Genomic DNA, 12,469 nt, shown 5'->3' with positions numbered 1-12,469 from the left:
TCCTTTGTCACACAAGACCAGCCACCTTGGATGAATGGCCCCCTGACAAAACTCGCTCCGTCTCGGATTCGACCACGAGGGTTTTTTCTGGGGGAATTCGCGACAGGTTGACCGGAGCGATAGTAACCATCTTGGATGGATCGATGATTAATTGAGGATCTTCCTCCTGGTCCCCGGACAGAAATGAGCGAGAGAGGGCATCAGCTCTGATATTCTTGTCACCGGACCTGAAATGTGACAAAAAGTTAAAGCGGGCAAAAAACAAAGACCACCTGGCCTGGCGTGGATTAAGTCTCTGGATAGACTGAAGATACGCCAGGTATCCAGTAGGTATCACCACTCCTCCAAAGCCATTTTAATGGCGAATAACTCCCGGTCACCGATGGAGTAGTTACGCTCTGGAGTAGAGAAGGACTTAGAGAAGAAACTGCAGGACACTCGGAGACCCGAGGAGGACTTTTGCGTGAGTACAGCCCCAACCCCTAACAAGGATGCGTCCACCTCTAGGAAGAACTGTTTGTTCAGGTCCAGACAATGCAGGACGGGAGCAGTGGAGAACTACTATTTCAGAGAGCAGAAGGCCTCCTCAGCTTCAGGGGACCAGTTCTTTAGATCGGCTCCTTTTCGGTAAGAGTGGAGAAGTGAGGAATGAATTGTCGATAATAGTTAGCAAAGCCAAGGAATATCTGAATTGCTTGGACTTCAATGGGCAGCTGCCATCTAAGGATGGAAGAGACTTTCTCAGGATCCATCCTGAGTCCGGTATGTAACCCAAGAAGGGAAGGGCAGACTGTTCAAAATTACACTTTTCATACTTGGCGTAGAGTCGGTTCTCCCTGAGAAGCTGAAGAACTTGCTGAACTGCTCGTCTGTGAGAGGTCACATCCAGAGAAAATAGCAAAATACGTCATGATATACAACAATGCAAGAATAAAGCAGTTCCCGGAAGATATCATTGACAAACTCTTGAAAAACTGCCGGTGCGTTACTGAGACCAAAGGGCATCACTCGATATTCCTAATGCCCGTCCCTGGTGTTGAAGGGCGTCTTCCACTCATCTCTCCGGCGAATGCGGATTAGATTGTAGGTGTCTCTTAAATCTAATTTGGTGAAGATCCTGGCACCCCTTAATCGGTCAAACAACTCAGGGATTAGTGGGATAGGGTATTTATTTTTCACCGTGATCTGGTTGAGGTCCCGATAATCTATACAGGGTTAGAGCGGTCTTCTTTCTTTTTAACAAAGAAAAACCCGGCCACAGCAGGAGAGGAGAACTTCTTAATGAACCCCCTGGCCAGACTCTCCTGAATGTATTCTAAAGGCCCCGTCACACTTAGCGACGCTGTAACGATCCCGACAACGATACGACCTGTCAGGGATCGTTGCTGCGTCGCTATGTGGTCGTTGGTGAGCTGTCAAACAGGCAGGCTCACCAACGATCAGGGGAGCAGCGACATCGTGGAAAGAATCTTTCCACGATGTCCTGCTCCTGGTTACGAGCCTGCTGAAGCAGGAGCAGGCTGGTAACTATGGTAAACATCGGGTTACTAGGGGCACACGCACTCCTAGTAACCCGTTGTTTATCATGGTTACCACTCTGCTACAGTGAGCGGGAGGTTACTGCTCACTTTAGCAGGCTCGTAACCATGATAAACAGCGGGTTACTAAGTGCGCGTGTGCCCCTAGTAACCCGATGTTTACCATAGTTACCAGCCTGATCGCTGCTCCCGCTGGTCACACACAGCGATGTGTGCTGACCAGCGGGAGAGCAACGACCAAAAAATGGTCCAGGACACTTTGCAGCGATCAGCGACCTCACAGCACGGGCCTGATCGTTGCAAAGTGTCACACATAGCGACATTGCTGGTGAGGTCGCTGTTGCGTCACCAAAACCGTGACACAGCAGCGATCTCGCTAGCGATCTCGCAATGTGAGACGGGGGCTTAACATAGCTTGAGTCTCAGCTGGAGACAGTGGATAAATTCGGCTAGGGGGTGTAGATCCGGGAATAAAGTCGATAGGGCAGTCATACGACCTGTGAGGTGGCAAAGTCTCTGCTTCCTTCTTGTCGAATATATTAGCAAAGAACCAATAGGCGGACTGCAGACAGGGCAGCAAATCTGGAGAAGACGCCACCTTAGCCGGACTTACAGTGGGCAGGAATGTCCCCAGCGAAGCACCCCTCCAGTCCAACACAGATTTGTGTTGTCGTAGCCATGGTAGGCCTAAAAGAAAGGTGTGAGACATGTGGGAAAGAACATAGAAGACTATCTTCTCAGTATGAAGCATCCTGATATGAACCTCAAGTGACTCAGTAGCCAGACGAACCATCTCCCATTGACAGATGTTATTGTCAGAGGGTTTTGGAGTGGACAAACTGGGCTTTGGAAGCGATCCACTACAGCCTGGGGGATAAAATTTCCTGCTGCCCTGGAATCCAAATATGCGGTCTCAATAAACCTCTCTGGTGCACTCTCGGAAACGAAGATCTATACGGATTGCGAGGGAGATCAGGTTCTCGATGGTAGTTAGTAGGTTTCGACCGGTTAGCTCATCCTTAATTCTTCCGGAAAGCCCCTCCCAGAACATCGCCACCAAAGCTTCGTTATTCCATCCGAGTTCGGATGCCAGAGTGCGGAAGCGTACTGCATATTGTCCCACAGATGAATCGGACTGACGTAAACGGAGAAGGGCAGAAGCCGAAGAGGTGGTTCACCCAGGTTCATTGAATACTTTGCGAAAAGCCTTCAAGAATGCCGGCAAATTAGACATGATTGGGTCCTTTCTCTCCCATAATGGGTTCAACCACGCCAGGGCCTCTCCTCCAAGGTGCGACATAAGCAATGGTACTTTTGTTCGGTCCGTCGGGAAGAGGTGAGGAAGAAGTTCAAAATGTAGCCTGCACTGATTGATGAACCCGCGGCACTGCTTCGGATTGCCGTCAAAGCGTGGTGGAGCGGCGAGTCGGGGGCCTGAACCTCGAAGTAAGCAAACAGACTGAGAAAGTTCCGAAGAAGACACGGCTGTTATGTTCTGCTACCAGAGCTAAGGAAAGAGAGGAGATCTGTCCCTACGATAGAACTCAGCTGAATCCCTACGATGTAACAGGGAACCTGATCCTGCGATCAGACCTGCTAAAGTCCTAAGCTAGTCTGTACGGAGACCTATAGATGTGGGGAAGGAATCCCTACAAGTACTAAGGACTGGGAGGAAAATGGGACACCTCCTAACAGAAATAGTAGCAGACAGACGAACAAACAAAATATATAGAACATAGAGGTCCGTAGACCAAGCAAACTAACAGAGTTAGATACAGAGCACAGGCTAGCTAGAAAGTAGTTATACAATGAAGTCCAGCAAAGCCAGAAGGGCGGAGCAGGATTAAATAGGCCAACAAGGTCATGTGACCAGCAAAGGAAAAAACCTAAGAGCAAGGTTCTAACAGTACCCCCCCTTCTAAGAGGATCCTCCGGATCCCCTAGGACCAGGCTTATCAGGAAATCTCCTGTGAAACGCTCTGATAAGTCTGGACGCGGAAACATCATCTGACCTCACCCAAGAGTTATCCTCGGGTCCGAAACCTTTCCAGGCCACAAGATACTGCAAACTACCTCTATACCGTCTAGAGTTAAGGATGCAAGAAATTTCATATTCCCCGTCCTCCACCACCGGAGGAACAGAGGCAGAGGCGTCACAATCCGACACAACAGCTTTTTTTAACAGAGAGACATGAAATACCGGATTAATTCTCCAGGCGGTAGGAACCTCCAACCTAACAGCAGATTGGTTGACAACCTGAAGCACCTTAAAGGGCCCTACAAACTTGGGACCCAATTTCTTAGAAGGAATCCTCAACCGCAGATTCCTAGAGGACAACCAAACCATGTCACCAACAGCGAACAAAACCTCCTGTCGTTTCCTATCAAAGTAGTCTTTAGATTTTCTGTTGGCCTCCTGAAGATTACCACGCACATCCGTCCAAACTCTCTCCAAATCACCGGAAAAATTCTCCTCCTCAGGCACGGCAGATCCCAACTTGGAGAACGACCCAAACGACGGATGTCTCCCAGAACAACAAAAAAAAGGCGAACAACCAACAGAAGAAGATGTATGATTGTTCAGAGCAAATTCAGCAAGTGGCAGAAACTCAGACCACCCCTCTTGATTGTCTGCCACAAAACAACGCAAGAACTGCTCAACATCCTGGTTTTTCCTTTCTGTCTGGCCATTAGATTCAGGATGATATCCGGACGAGAACGACAAATGAACTCCCAACCTGTCACAAAAGGCACGCCAAAAACGAGCCACGAACTGAGGACCCCTATCAGAAACAATGTCAGTAGGAACGCCATGAAGTCTGACAATTTCCTTGACAAAGGCCTTAGCGAGAGTTTTAGCGCAGGGCAGTTTGACGAAGGGAACCAAGTGACACATCTTGCTAAAACGGTCCACGACCACCCAGATGACAGTAAAACCCTCAGAGGGGGGAAGGTCAGTTATAAAGTCCATAGCCAAATGTGTCCAAGGAGCACTGGGAACCTCCAAAGGACAAAGCAACCCCGCAGCAGGAGTATGTGAGGACTTAGATCTAGCACATATAGTACATTGACGCACCCACTTAATGACCTCCTTCTGCCATCCAGGCCACCAAAAACTGCGACCCACCAGTCTCTTGGTCTCAGAGATTCCGGGATGACCTGCCAACCGAGACTCGTGACACTCAACAAACAAATCTCTCCTAAAGGTCCCAGGCACAAACAACCTCCCATGAGGAGTGTTAGATGGGGCATTCTCCTGTGCTTTAAGAATCTCATCTTCCAAAACGGAGTCCAAAGCAGCTATCACAACACCTTCTTGTAAAATGTTCTCCTCTTTCTCAGCACCGACTATGGGAGAAAAACTGCGAGACAAGGCATCCGCCTTAACATTCTTAGTACCAGGGATGTAAGTAACGGAGAAATTAAACCGCGAGAAAAACAGTGCCCACCTAGCCTGACGGGCATTCAGGCGCTTGGCAGCATCAAGATATATCAGATTTTTATGATCCGTAAGAACCTGAACGGGAAATTCCGCACCTTCCAAGAAGTGGCGCCAGTGTTCAAATGCGAGTTTAATAGCCAATAATTCCCGATTACCAATATCGTAATTCAGTTCAGTCTCCGAAAATTTTTTTGAAAAAAAGGCACAGGGATGTAATCCATCCCCGTTATCCTGAGACAATACTGCGCCAACCTCCACAGAGGAAGCATCAACCTCAACCAAAAACAGCTTAGTCACATCAGGCTGCATAAGGATGGGAGCAGAAGTGAACCTCTCCTTGAGATACACAAAAGCTTCAATGGCCTCAGAAGACCACTGAACCGCATCAGCACCTTTCCTGGTGAGATCGGTCAGAGGTTTGACAATACTAGAAAAAAATTTTATGAATTTTCTGTAATAATTGGCGAAACCTAAAAACCTCTGTATCGATTTCAAACCAATAGGCCTAGGCCATTCCTGTACAGCTTGAACTTTAACCGGGGCCATCTCAAAACCTTCGCTGGAGATAATGTAACCCAAAAAACTAATTCTCTGTACAGCGAACTCACATTTCTCCAGCTTAGCAAAAAGCGAATTGTCCATTAATAACTGTAATACCTCACGTACGCTCCGCCAATGAGACTCCAGATCCGGTGAATAAATCAAAATGTCATCCAAATACACAACCACATTTTTGCCGATCAAAGGTCTAAGGATGTCATTAATAAGATTCTGAAAAAATGCAGGAGCATTAGTAAGACCAAAAGGCATAACCAGATTCTCAAAATGACCCACAGGAGTGTTAAAAGCAGTCTTCCATTCGTCACCCTGCTTCATGCGCAACAGATTGTATGCCCCCTTAAGGTCAATTTTAGAGAACCACTTGGCCCCCATTAACTGGTTAAACAGATCAGGAATCAATGGCAGTGGGTAAGGATTGCGTACAGTAATTTTGTTAATCTCACGAAAATCCAGACAAGGACGTAAACCGCCGTCCTTTTTTTTTTACAAAAAAAAATCCAACCGCCACAGGAGACTTAGAGGGCCTAATGTGACCGGCGGCCAAACTTGTCTGTATGTATTCCTCCAAAGCCTTCCTCTCAGGAATAGTAAGGTTAAATAAACGACTTTTAGGAAGAGTCGCTCCAGGGACAAATTCAATAGAACAATCATAGTCTCTATGGGGAGGCAAAACCTGCGATTCCTTCTCAGAAAAAACTCTCCAAAAATCCTGAATAGGAACAGGCAATTCTCCCCTATCCAAAGCTGCAATACGCCCGTTACAACACTTGTCATAACATTTATGGCTCCAGGATTTAATTTCACTGGTAGACCAATCCAGTACAGGATTGTGAAATTTTAACCAGGGCAATCCCAATATTACTGGAGAAGGCAAGTTATTCAAAACTACCAAATCCAATTTCTCATGGTGAACACCATTAATAGTGAGAGGAAATTCACAGACCTTGAGAGTAATATTCTTCAAAGGGGAACCATCCACAGAAACCACAGCAATGGGGGATGATAAAGGTTCGGGTTTTAAATTGAGTCTTTCCAAGAATCCCCCATCAATTACATTCAGAGTAGACCCACAATCAACAAACACCCGAAATTCCATTAATTTTTCCTGAGCAATCGTGGAAGCAGCTAAAAATACACCCTTGGAATTTAAACAGGCAATACGGGCATGACTGACCATTTTTTTTTCTTTCTTCATACGAAGCTCACAGCCTTTAATCAAATGACCAGATTTTCCGCAATAGAAACACAAGCCTTCAGAAAATCTACGGTCTTTTTCTTGAGAGCGAGGTGCCACCGATCCAATCTCCATTGGTTCACCACTGTTAGTACACACATTCTCATAACCAGAAACTGACATAGCAGAGGATTTGCTCTCATTAACCCTTGCACGCAGTCTCCTATCCACCCGTATAGCTAATTGCATAACCTGTTGCAAATCTTCAGGTGTAGGATAAGCAATTAGCAGGTCTTTAACCCTTTCATTGAGCCCAGCAAGAAATTGACTTTTCAGAGCAGAATCGTTCCACCCTGTTTGAGTAGACCAACGACGGAAATGAGTACAATATTTTTCCACATTACCTGATCCCTGTTTCAAACGTCTCAACTCAGTCTCAGCTGATGCGACACGGTCAGGATCATCATATAATAGTCCCAAAGCAGAAAAAAAACTATCCACTGATCTGAAGCATGTATCACTAGGTTGCAAAGAAAAGGCCCACTCCTGATATATCCACCATATAGAGCACTTGTTATAACTGGCTTGTGTAGTTCTTTTCTGTTCTAGTTTCCTTCCCACTTTTTATGTATTTTATGTTGTATTTTAAGTATATGTCAATAAAAACTCCATGTTTTATTATACCGGTGCTAATCTTCCAAGTCGTTTATAGGTTTATAATGCTTTATATGGAAGTGCTCTTGAAAGTTTGGGGCTAAAAATTTTTTTGGGATTATGTAGAACAGGAAGGTTGCTCATGCACCTTCCCAGCAGGGAGGAAGCAGGAAGCAATATATATGTAATGTCCCACAGCCATTGGCAATGGACGTAATAGCAAATGCACATGCTGGCTCTTTAAGAGGGCGGAAGCGCGCGCGTGCCCTAAGGACACGATCAGAAACCCTGCTGGATGCAGGCAGAGCATGGGGGAGGGAATCGCCGGCCACAGCACAGTTGAGTGAAGTGACACACTGGAGTTCCTGTCTGTCAGAGCGGGGATCCGGCATGGCGCTAACAGATACAGCGGTCTGTCAAATTACTGAGCTCAATTCCCACAGTATCCGTGGATGAATGCCATATAGGCCAGGGGTTGTCAATGTTTAATTTGCTCAGACGCAGGCGTACTTTGTGTTAAACTAGTTATGTCAGGTGGTGAACTTTGATTTTTGTCTTGTTGAAAGATCCCTGAAGCAGACGGTTCGTTGGTGAACATGGATGAAAAGTGCCTGTTGAATATCTCAGCCTTTTCTTTGTCCTCTATAATTATCTTGTTATTATTATCTTTTAGGGGGCCGATGCCATCTGTTTTTTTCTTTTTGGCATTGATGTATTTATAAAAAAATTTGGCATGTAGTTTAATGTCGCTGGCGATTTGTTTCTCTGTAGCTAACTTTGCTAGCTTGATTTGTTTTTTACATTTCTTTCTTAGATCTTTATACTCCTGAAATGCTATTTTTGGCCTTCAAAATACTCCCTTTGTTTTTATCTTATTAAACTTTGTACTGTCTTATTCATCCATAATGGTTTATTTTTATTCCTGGACCTTTTATTACCAGAGGGTATACATTTTCTACATGTTTCTAGTAGTACTTCCTTAAACATGCCCCATTTACGTTCGGTATCCCCAGTTACCATAACACGGTCCCTGCGTCAAACCCGCAGCGGCCAGATGTTACAGCATAGTGGAAGGGATTTGTAGAAATCCCATGTCCACTATGCGTCTCCGTGCACCTGCGGATGACCTGCAGACACGGACATGCGGCGAGTCTTTGCAGACCACAGCATGTCAATTTCTCTTGCGGAGTCGCTAGTTTTTACAAGAGAAATTAGATCACTACAATGTACTGAATGCGGTGAATCCGCATGATTCAATGAACACATGCAGATTCACCTGCGTTCATATAACGCAGCGCTTTGGACGCAGCATAAAGTATGCTGCGTCCAAAGCGCTACCTGTCTGGATCGTGTGCACATACCCTCAAAGGTGATATCAAAGTCAATCAACTAGGGTGAGGTTGGGGAAAACTATTACTTGCGTATTGTTGCATCACAACAGAAAGGTTAGTTAGAGGTGAGTCCTTGTTTAGTTGAAAGACATTTGCTTGTCTTTGCATTCTACATATTATAACCCTAGTTTCTTATGAAATGGGAAGAAAAATTTCAGGATCTTTGACTGGTTGTCATGCATCCTATTAATGGCTCTGCATTGTTCCCTATGTATTGTACCTATACAGTAATATGATTGTTGCAGTTGTGGCAAGACGACTCACTCGGCTGCTTCCAGAAGTAGACTCAGGACACGGTTTCCTCTGCAGGTTTATTATAGCGGCATAAGCCCTGCAGATTCAGCACAATAAAAACGGCCTTTCCGGCGTAACGGCAAAACAAAAACATAAAGTATCTTGTGTGTTGGGCGGCCCAACACACAAGATACGGATGGAGCCAGACCTGAGGCAGGCCGTCCAACACATGGAACCAGACCTGAGGCAGGCGGCCAAACAGATGAGACACGGAACCAGATTCGAGACAGGCAGCACAGGGTCAGACTTGAGGCGGGCGTCCCAATACACAAGACATGGGGCCAGGCTCGAGGCAGGCGGCCCAATACACTGGACCAGACCCAAAGTGGCTCAACATACGAGACACCGGGCCAGACCAGAGGTGGCTTGCCTAACACACGGGGCTAGACTAGACACCGGCAACCCAACACATGAGACATGGGACAAGAACCGAGGCCGGCGGCCCAACACAGCAGACACAGGGCCAGACCCGAGGGTCGGTGCCCAACACACGAGACACGAGGCAAGACCCTAGGCAGGGGGCCCAACACAACAGACACAAGACCAAACCCGAGGAGAGTGGCCCAGCACAGGAGACACGAGGTCAGATCCAAGGTGGGCGGCCCAACACAAGAGATACGGGGCCAAGCCCGAAGCGGGCAGTCCAACAAATGAGACCCAAGGCGGGCGGCCCAACATGTGGGACCAGACTTGCGGAGGCCCAGCACACGAAACACAGGCCAAGGCAAGCAGCCCAACACACAAGACACAGATTCCGATCCGAGGTGGCCCAACACACAAGACACTGGGCCAGACCCAAGGTGGGCGGCCCAACAGACGAGATAGGTGGCCAGATCTGAGGCGGATGGCCCAACACACCAGACACAGGACCAGACCCGGGGTGGGTGGCCCAACAAACGAGACAGGGGCCAGAACAGAGGCGGGTGGCCCGACACATAGACCAGAACCAACGCGGGACATGAGACACTGGGCCAAAAAGAGGCTGGCAGCCTAACACACGAGATCAGCAGGCCAGCACATGAGAAACAGAACCAGGCCTGAGGCAGGCGGCCAAAGAAATCCGACCAGAGGCTGTTGGTCCAACACACGAGACTCAGGGCCAGATGCGAGGCGAGCAACCTAACACATGATACGCAGGGTCAGACCTGAGGTGGGTGGCCTAATACACAAGACATGGGGCCAGACCCAAGGCGGGCGGCCCAACACACTGGACCAGACCCAAAGTGGCCCAACACATGAGACACGGGGCCAGATCAGAAGCAGGGACCCAACACAAGAGACACGGGCACGGGGACAGACATAAGGCGGGCGGCCCAACACACGAGACATGGGGCCGGACACGAGTCGGGAAGCCCAACACATGCGAAGCAGACGGCCCTACACATGAGACACGGAGCCAGACTCGAGACGGGCAGCCCTACACATGAGACACAGACTCGTGGCTCAATACGGAAGACGTGGGGCCAGACCCGAGGCGAGTGGCCCAACACATTGGACCAGGCCCAAAATGGCCCAACACACGAGACATGGGGCCAGATCAGAAGCGGGGACCCAACACAAGAGACATGGGACAAGACCTGAGGCGGGCGGCCCAACACACCAGACACAGTGCCAGACCCGATGGTTGGCGGCCCAACACACGAGACACGAGGCGAGATCCTAGGCGGGGGGTCCAACACATCCGACCAAACCCAAGGAGGGTGGCCCAACACAAGAGATACGGGGCCAAACTCGAAGCGGGCGGCCCAACAAACGAGACACGTTGTGAGACTCGAGGCGGGTGGTCCAACACATGGGACCAGACCTGAGGAGGCCCAACACACGAGACACAGAACCTGATCCAAAGAACGCAGCCCAACAAACGGATTGGGGCCACCTGCCTTGGGTCTGGCCCCGTGTCTGGTGTGTTGGGCTGCCTCGGATCTGGCTCCGTGTCTTGTATGTTGGGCCTCCTGCCTCGGACCTGGCCCTGTGTCTCGTGTGTTGGGCCGTCCTCTTTGGGTCTGTCCCCGTGTCTAATGTCTTGGACCACATGCCTCGGGTTGAGCCCCATGTCTCGTGTGTTTGGCCGGCCTCCTTGGGTTTGGCCCCGTGTCTCTTGTGTTGGGCCACCAACTTAGGGTCTGGCATCGTGCCTCATGTGTTGAGCCACCAGCCTCGGGTATGGCCCCATGTCTCGTGTGTTGGACCGTCTGCCTTGGGTCTAGCCCCATGTTTCGTGTGTTGGGCCGCCCGCCTCAGATCTGCCACATGTGTTGGGCTGCCTGCTGCGGGTCTGGCCCCGTGTCTTCTGTGTTGGGCCGTCTGCCTCTGGTCTAGCCCTGTGTCTTGTGTGTTGACTGCCCACCTCTGGTCTGACCCCATGTCTCATGTGTTTGGCCATCTGCCTCGGGTCTGACTCTGTGTGTTGGGCTGCCCGCCTTGGGTTTGGCCCCATGTCTCGTGTGTTCGGCTGCCTGCTTCGGATCTTGTGTGTTGGGCCACTCCCCTCAGGTCTGGCACTGTGTGTCGTGTATTGGGCTTCCTCAGGTCTGGATCTGTGTCTCGTGTGTTGGGCCGCCCGACTCGGGTGTGGCCCCATGTCTCGTGTGTTAGGCTGCCTGCCTCGGGTCTGACCCCATGTGTTGTGTGTTGGGCCACTCCCCTCGGGTCTGGCCCCGTGTCTCGTGTGTTGGGTTGCCCGCCTCGGGTCTGGCCCTGTGTCTCGTGTTTTGGCCCGCCCAACTCCGGTCTGGCCCCCTGTCTCAAGTGTTGGGCCGTGCGCCTCGAGTCTGTCCTTGTGTCTCATGTATTGGGCCGCCCACTTCGGGTCTCGCCCCGTGTCTCATGTGTTGGGCTGTTTCAGGTCTGTCCCCGTGTCTCGTACATTGGGCTGCCCACCTCGGGTCTTACCTTGTGTTTCGTGTGTTGGACTGCCCGCCTCTGGTCTGGCCCTGTGTCTCATGTGTTGGTTGGCCCATCCACCACAGGCCTGGCCCCATATCTCGTGTTTTGGCCGCCTGCATCAGGTCTGGCCCCGTGTCATGTGTGTTGGTCCGCCTGCCTCGGGACTGGCTCCATGTTGGATCACCAGCCTCGGGTCTGGCCCCGTGTCTCGTGTGTTGGGTTGCCTCCCTTGGATCTGGCCCCGTGTCTGGTGTGTTGGGATGCCTCGGGTCTGGCCTCATGTCTGGTAGGTTGGCCTCTGGTCTGAATCCGTATCTCGTGTATTGGGCCTCCTGCCTCGAGTCTGGCCCCATTTCTCGTGTGTTGGGTCTCCCATCTCGGGTCTTGTCCTATGTCTCGTCTGTTGGGCTGCCTGCCTCGGTCTGCTTCGGGTCTGGCCCATGTCTGGTATGTTGGGCCGCCCGCCTCAGGTCTGGCCCTCTGTCTCATATGTTGGGCTGTCCACCTCAGGTCTGGTCACGTGTCTAGT

This window comes from Phyllobates terribilis, unplaced genomic scaffold (assembly GCF_046119375.1).
Source record: "Phyllobates terribilis strain yellow unplaced genomic scaffold, ASM4611937v1 Scaffold_2__4_contigs__length_985480577, whole genome shotgun sequence".
Taxonomy (NCBI): Eukaryota; Metazoa; Chordata; class Amphibia; order Anura; family Dendrobatidae; genus Phyllobates; species Phyllobates terribilis.
The sequence above is the reverse complement of the archived record's forward strand: the minus strand, read 5'-3'. Positions refer to the sequence as shown.